The sequence below is a fragment of the Liolophura sinensis genome, chromosome 3 (genome assembly GCF_032854445.1).
Source record: "Liolophura sinensis isolate JHLJ2023 chromosome 3, CUHK_Ljap_v2, whole genome shotgun sequence".
Classification (NCBI taxonomy): domain Eukaryota; kingdom Metazoa; phylum Mollusca; class Polyplacophora; order Chitonida; family Chitonidae; genus Liolophura; species Liolophura sinensis.
In genome coordinates, this window is record NC_088297.1 from 7,200,958 (window position 1) to 7,209,433 (window position 8,476).

Below are 8,476 nucleotides of genomic sequence, written 5' to 3' on the forward strand. Positions count from 1 at the left end.
GTCTGCCTACATGTACCTCACATACAACACAGACAGGGCTGTTATGTCATGTACCAATGGCCTCGGCCTGTGGTATAGGTATGGGGTCTGTCAACTTACTCTATGGTCACAATCCGCTATCACATGTGACGTACTGGAGCTTTATTTCATCACTCACAATGACTCCACTGTTAGAGTCTGGAGACATGTTCTGTACATGTGCTTCTGTGCTCAATGAATAATACAATGCAGTCACAGTACCTGGGCACAATTGGAATCATGACTCCCCCCCCCCCCCCCCCCCCCCCCCCCCCCCCCGCCATTAGTGCATTTCCTCGGGAGGGATGAATGTACATCCCTGATGAATGTTATTCTGTGTATTTTAGAATGTCAAGTCTTTTTTTCGCTGCCAGTCTGCCATTTTTGGTTTACAGGTGCATTTATCAGAATTATGGAAATTGTCTAACCTTTGGGCAGGTATGAGTTTTAATGATGAAAGTTTGAAATACCAGGCGGGAAGGCCACGAGACCCTTAGTGACGAGGCTTCGGGTGACGTCCCCCTTAGTGTTGCTAGGCACCCGTCCCAGCTGCCTCTATAGAAATGTCCAGATTTTGACAGTCTAGTTCTGTCAAGATTTTCATGGCTGTTTTCTCACAGCCTGAGCCCTGATTGCACCAAAGCTTATTAACCATGGAATGTTTGGGGCTGAGCTACACCGCTATACGTCAATTGCCAATGATGGAAAGTTCATTCGGGTCTGGGGCCAGTTATTTTCAGCAGATGGTCTTCTCAGGTTAAATAGTGTGGCGGCTTACCATTGGGTGGAAATGTGACCGGACATTCCCTTTTGAGGCCATTCTTTCTACACCCTTCAAGACTTTTGCACATCAAAAGTCCTACCTGATGTAGTTTTGGACGCTGACTCCAAATAGAGCAGGATTTCTAACCACAGCTACCAGCTTGAACCCTGGCATCGCTGCTTCAACGGCTCTATTTGTTTATTTGTTCTTTTGACAAGAGACAGCTAAAGGAGATTTTTTTGGCTCACTTTTTATTTTCCATTACAATTATCTTTTTTCAGTACACGCAGGTTTTACAGGTAATGGCTAGAGCATGATCACATGATGATAATAGATTTAATAATAGATAGGACGGATGGACAGTACTGCCTTTTTGGTGGCTTAACCAACATTAGCGGATCAGGCGTATCGTAGCGTCTGCTACTTGTTACCATCTGCCTGTCAGATTGCTGAAATACACTTTCTATCTGTGCCTTTGACTGATGCCTGTGTTTATCTCTTACCATCCATATAATTATTCTACAGTGTGCAAAAGCAGACGAATGACTACATGTGTACAATTTTGTCTTTCTGGGAAATCAGGGAATCCCAAAGTACTGTTCCCTGACGTGTTCTACAAGCCTTCAGAAAGACGATTAGAATGAAAAATAAAGAAATGGAAATAGGCGTATGGAGGCAAGGGATTCTACATCAACAGTGTTTAGGGTATCTGCAGGTGGACTCCCTAGTGGATATCTCAGGATTCAAGGTGCTAGACTAATCAGATGCCTATAGAATGTCAATTGGGCACTATATGTTGCCAACCCCATGTGTAACTGGGCACAGTAACCTCAACTTAACGATAATACAAAACTTTAGCTGCTGTTTTTAGTCTTACACACTTATATTGGACCAGTACACTTTTTGAATTCACTTTTAAGTTGTTACTTTGCCTACGGCAGATTTCAGGACAATTGAATATCAAGATCCTCACATAAGTACAGACACGACAGCACAAAGCAAGGCTTCGTGCTGACAAGCCAGAATGAATGAGAAAGCTCACTCAATGTCCAGACATACAGAGAAGGGGAGGTAACTCAGCCATTTCTGTTTCTAGGCAAGACGCTTTACCCTATTGACATGTAGGATCAAATACACGTCACTGCCACACTAGGGCAATTACATGATTTAGAACTTCCAGACGGTTTTACAGATTTATTTCCTACTTCTTAACACAGGAAGTGTAAAAACAGTCCTAGATATATGTTTCTAGCTTTAAGTAAATTCAGATTTGGTTCTAAATGCTCCTAAAGGTTATGCATTTGGATGAAACAAAATCATTCACTTGTTCTTATGGGTAGTGGTTATGCATACTGATATCTTCTGAGGCAAATTTTAACTGACATTAATAATTTAAAGTTCAGTTGTCACATTTGGTAAAGCCCATTCGAGGAGAATTGTTGACCACATCATTACAGACTAGATGACACCTTGGATTGACAAGCCAGTGGGGATATGAACAGCTCACTTAGGGGAAGGCCTGACTTGGGGAAGGGGAGGTAAGTCAGCCATTTCCATCGCACAAGGTATAGTATTAAGCATGTTGCGACAGTATTACAACACTGGAAAAAAGTATTTCACCTATGAAAGATTAAAAAATGGACAATAGCCCCAAAGGAGGCTGAAAAAGCACTGGACTGAGACATGCTACATGTATCAATGGAGTTCCAATACAGTCACATACTTCCAAAATAAAAGTGGAGATGGACCATGAAGTTGTCAAAGTAAAACAACAATAGGAGAAGATGCAGGTAAGCAGAGAAAGGGTAGCTTAGGATACAGGCACCTGGGAATGCCAGGAAGGGTCTATAGCTCAAGAGCTGGAAGCCAAAAGAAGAACTAAGACGAAAGGTTGGCCTCAGGATGGACAACAGATCTTGTTAGATGAACAACATTACGCGACAAGAGGTGCCAGTGCAGGTGTGGATGTTGAAGATTTCGACTTACCCATTCATCATGTGAAAATTACTGATCTACGCCAAATTGAATGTTTCGAGCTTGTCTCTCAAATATGGCTTTCATGACTTTTGCCTGGTTTATGCATATATTGAACTGGGATCTACCTAGGTGAGTGGGGTCTGCAAGCCGTTCAGCTTCCTCAAAGGCTTCAGTCCTCGGATGCAGTCCTCCACTCCCTTGGCTGACCTAGAACCCCCGTCAGTGGTACGCTACTATGCCATTTGATATTTTAAATGGTATGCGCACTACAAATCTTTTAACTTCGTGCTTGAGAGTTATGAGAGGCAGACAAACAGACGCAGTTCCAAGATAGAGGTACCCCAACTTACATTCCTCCTACTCAAAAGTTTTTGCATGTATCAAGCCCTAACGTTGTGTGTTAGGTTGAGAGATGGTAGGAATCATGTGGTGCAAGAATTATTGGTTTTGACTAAAGTTGGCTGGAGTGATAGGACACAGACGCCCATTAGGCTACAACTTCCGTTTTTCGAAAGGGACGAACGTTATTCTGTGTATTTTAGGGTGTACAGTCTTTTTATCGCAGCCAGCCTGCCCGTTTTTGTGTACAGGTGCATGCTTGGTAGCAAACTGATGGAAATTGATAAAGCTTTGGGCAGGTATGAGTTTTAATGATGAAAGGTTGAAATTCTGGGCAAGAGGACACAAGGAGACAGGTGGGGATGAGGCTGTGAGTGACGTCCCCTTGGCCTTGCTAAGCACCTCTCCCAGCTGCCGGCATAGAAAGGTCCAGATTTTCACGGTCAGCCTATGTCAAGATTTTTATGGCTTCTTTCTCACAGGCTGGGCCAGGTATGCACGAAAGCTTACTGACTACGGAATGTTTGTGACTGAGCTACGGCGCTAAACGTTAACATTGTCGCTTATGGAAAACTAATGGGGGTCTGTGACCTGTAGGCCTACTGACAGTTGTTCCAAAATACGTAATGTGTCACTGTGAGCTCAGATTTCGCAACAGCCTGATAATTTTTGCTGGGCAATCCACGGCGGATACACAGATCTCGTTGACATTCTGCGGGACCATGTTCACTTTCCAAAAAGTGGTACGTGGGAGAAAATTTTTTACCATGAACGCAGTCTGTGTCCCTATGTAGGCATGATGGCTTTCTGGTATTCAGTACTATAAAGATATTATACAAAACTGTTTCAGTGAAGTCTTTTCAAAGTATGTTTATATACTTTCAGATACTGTGCGGCCCCAGCGATCACTTAAGAAGCGTGCAGATAAGCCACATGGGCCTAATATGTTAGTCCCAGATTTACAGTGGGCCTAATGTATTAGTCCCAGATTTACAGTGGGCTTACAGGCTACGTCTTGTTAGCTTTTACCAAGCACAAATACCTGTTAAGTACTGGTATTTTTAAATAATTAAGTACAGGACATTTACTTTTTGTGTTTTTAATCCACATGAAATCCTAAATTATGATAGCTACATAAAGAAAATTCTGCTTCGAACTTTTTCTTTATTAAGATCCAGTTTATGTCCACTTTTTATTTTATTGGACGAGAATGGGTGTACTGTTGTTCAGAGGGATCCCAACTTTACGGACCCGCTGTCAACTTCACGGACCCGCTGGCAACTTTACGGACCCACTGGCAACTCTACGTACATCCTCACAAACAAACAAACAAACATGATTCATCAAACACAAACCGACATGGTGGAAATACTCCACATCAGAGGTATGTTATGAAATAAAAATTCATTTCAGTATTATTTATTTATTAATTTGATTGGTGTGTAGCACATTGCTAAAAAAAAATAACTTTTACGACTGCAGGCAGCATTATGGTTGGAGACAGCCGGGGAAAGCCAGGATTCCTGACAAACCTTCTCACATATGGCAGGGGAGGAAGCCAGCATAAGCTGAACTTTAAATCACAGCGAGCAAGGAGGCCTAAATTTAAATGGAAAGAGAATCATATATTGATGTGTAGGTTAAGAGTTTAATGTGTAGATGCCCTTCATTTATGTCGCAGGTGACAGGAGTTTTTTTCCTTGCTAACAAGTGTTTGTTTAACATATAAATACTTCCTGTTTAATCATTCTATTATAGTCTTGGTTCTGTCCTGATGCTAGCACCCTTTGCCGTTTGCTGAGGTTTGCTATAGGTAGAGCTGTAATAAGAAATACGAAGCCAGTCAGTCAATTATCGAGCACACAAGTGGAAGTCTTCTTTTATTAAAGAGACAAATATTAAGATAAACAGGTGCATACATGTATATCCGTAACATTTGCACCGCTTATTTACAAGTATATAAATGTATTTAATATTTAACAATAATATTCGACAAACCGTAAATTATATAATATTCGATAATCGTACTTATGAATCAATACGTACATGTAATACAATTTAACTATAGGTCTTACGCTGGGACACCTGTTACTTACCTGTAATAAGAAATACGAAGCCAGTCAGTCAATTATCGAGCACACAAGTGGAAGTGAAGTCCTACCACTCTGTGCCCGACTTTATAGCTGACCGACGTGGCAACGCATTCACAGAACAGGCAAGAACAAGTGTCTCCACGGACGACCGTAACCTTGTACAGGCGCCCTAGAGAGCGGCCCTTTCTATACATGCACGCTCCCGCTAATCGGGCTAATCCTCTACCCCGAGTCATTCATAATGACTCGGTAGCAGATGGGTATCCCGACCACAGGAGCGCGTACATACAATCTTTAAACAAGTAGGTAAACATGTAGGTAAATATACGATATATTCTATATGAGTAAATAGGTGTAGCATATTGATTTACATATACACCAAATGATACATTTTATTATTAATTTAATACAGTGGTATGCCCTGTGACGTGCATGTACACATCTTATCTTATACAATTCTATAGGTCTGAGTAAGGGCTAATACATATATCAAATAATACAAACAATACTGTCAATATAATATAACAAATAAATAATGTGATTATACATGTAATGAATCATATAAACAACATGGTCAATATATAAATAATCGTAATTATGTAACCTATAACAATTCCTCGGCATGTCTCTGCACGGGCAGAATGAAGTCTCTCTCTTCAGTATCCACTATTTTATCTTCAAGTAAAATTTAGGTTTGAACACTGCATAAGAGGACCATAAGACATGGGTAGGACCAGAAAGAGCCAAGGCAATTATGGGTGGAAAAAATCAAACGTGGACCAGAAGGCACTGATGGCAGGTATTTGAATATATAGCCGGTATATAGCGTCTGCTTTGCCAGTAGATTTAAGGCTAATCTTTGCTCAGTTGTGGACAGACAGTGCAGTGATTCTACGCTAGTGCACATTTCTTTGAGCCGGTTAAATATTTTATTAAATGTAGCAAAAACTATATCTGATTGTATACATTGTGGCACCATTCTTTTAGACTTGATTTGAGGCCTCCAAGGCTCAGCTGATTACCTCTCTAGCGCAGTGTAATGACCAAGGAGCCTCTCACAAGTGCCCGGTTTCCTCCCACCATAAAGCTGGCCACCCTTGCATCAGTGAAATATTCTTGAGTACAGCATAAAACACCAATCAAAAAAATAAATAAAATTTAGACTTGATTTAATTGCCTGTGATTTGCGAGAGCTCTCAATAAACGACAGGCATTGGAAGAGCAGTTATGGATTATTACAGAATTCCTGATACACTAAGACCAGACAAATGGGGACACACAATCACACCTTCCCTGAATGACAAATTTTATGCACTTTTTGGCAAGAAAGTCAGAATTACATCTGAAAATTAAATGCATTTTTAAGTTCAAATTTCAACTTACATGGCAAGACTGTCATGTTTCCCACTCAGTTCAAACAGCTTTCAAAATTGAAATTTTTCATACATTCTTCTGTCCAATGATTTGAGAGCACATTATCAGATAAAATTCCGTGGGATAAGGAGTATCATGCTCAGGGTTTTCAGTCCAGTAGCATTCAGGGCTAGCTGATTTTGATAGTTCTGAGAGTTAAAACATTTTAGTAAGTGGAAAACTGATTGTGGCCTGCCAGCTAAGCACATCATAGGATGTGTGTGTCCTGTTTTCAATCTTTTAGTCATGGTTTTCACTAAGCCCATAGCGACAGTTGAGAAGGGATTAGTATTGGTCCACATCAGTGCGCGAAGGAAATTTATAGGCTGTTTGCCTTACCAAAATAAAGAGAGAAAAATTTTGTGTTGCTTTACATGAGTGATCATGAGCATTACTGCTTCCCCTTGTGTAGAAATGCTTTGCTACATGTCATGTGCATTACTGTTTCACCTTGTGGAGAAATGCTTAGCTTCATGTCATGTGCATTACTGTTTCACCTTGTTGGAAAATGCTTTGCTACATTTTTCTTCAATCATACAAATAAATAAACGTTTCTGTGCTTTTTCACCATATCTGTTGTAATATGGAGCTTTTTTTTCTTCTCAAAAGTAAAGTGGATCAATGATAGTGATTTTGTTTATTTTGTTCTTGTGGAATATCTCGTTAGCTCATGAAATATTACATTCTCTGTTTAAATGGAGCTTTGTTTTGCTTTATGATTTTTTTTTTCAGTTTTAACATGAAGCACACCCTTGAAGCAGAGGGTCAGTGGCCTTCACAGCTTTTTCCACACCGGCAGCTGACTTTCCGTCTCTATCAGTAGTCTCATAGTTGACCAGCATGTCCTGCAGCCAAAGATAACACAGCCAAGAGTATCTCGCACGTCACTGTGTGACCACAACTTGTGGACAGCTCCATGACCTAATGTCAAGAATATCTGGCGCGTCCTTGTGTGACCACAACTTGTGGACAGCTCCATGACCTAATGTCTTATACACATTCAACAACGTCATCAGCATGAAATAATGCAGTCTCTCACAGGAAGTCTATTATTGGTTTTCAAAGACATAAATAATGGCTATTACACAGAGGCACATAAATCTGAAACTTTTTTTACAGTGACAAAGGTTAAATTTTTCACAAAACTGGCTCAACAGTACCTGAACAAATATACTGGACGAGCTAAACATTGAGCAGACTTGGTGTCACAGACCAACAGGAAAATGAAGCCCTACTTATCATAGCCATTTGGCTTCATCTTCCTCTCAGCTGTCATCATAATGCTCACATCCATGTTCATGATGCATACACAGCTTAGTGCCCTCTGTGAAAACAAGAGGTTTGGTCTTCATCTGGTTTTCATCTGGTCAAATACTTTTGAACGTTTGAACAATTACCTGCCCCGATGGCTCACTTGGTAGAGCGTCTCTTTCGAGCGGTAGATCCAAGCTCCATCCTGGGTTGGGTCACACACGCATTGAGTCCAGTATTAAGGGGATAGTGCAACGACTTGTTAGCCTGTATCAGTATTATGCCTCGGGCCGGACGCCTCGCTTACCTTCAGGAAGTCGTCTCTGTCAAGCAGCACTAGATAAAAGAGCAGTGGAAATCCATCCTGCAACAAGGAGGCACATTACACGTACATGCACTCTAAGGAATCCTCTGTTGTTGTATCAATGCAACATTGTTAAGTACAACGTTAAATCCTAACCACTCAATCAGTCAGTGAAACATTTACACATATAATATGCAAACTTCATTTTCATGCGTGTCAAATTTGCTTAGAATTTACAAAATACCCACATGAAAATTGCTACAGTCACAGTTTACATTACAAGCCTTCAATCCCAATTAACTACATGTACACAGGAGT

The 8,476-nt window shown here is 40.7% G+C and overlaps 1 long non-coding RNA gene across 1 annotated transcript; it reads left to right on the plus strand.

Moving 5' to 3' along the window:
* The first annotated feature begins 3,518 nt into the window (after positions 1-3,518).
* Positions 3,519-7,691, plus strand: LOC135464174 (uncharacterized). The gene is made up of 3 exons (XR_010443639.1): positions 3,519-3,589; positions 3,983-4,481; positions 7,336-7,691. It is a non-coding gene; the product is annotated as an uncharacterized LOC135464174 (long non-coding RNA).
* The last annotated feature ends 785 nt before the right edge of the window (positions 7,692-8,476 follow it).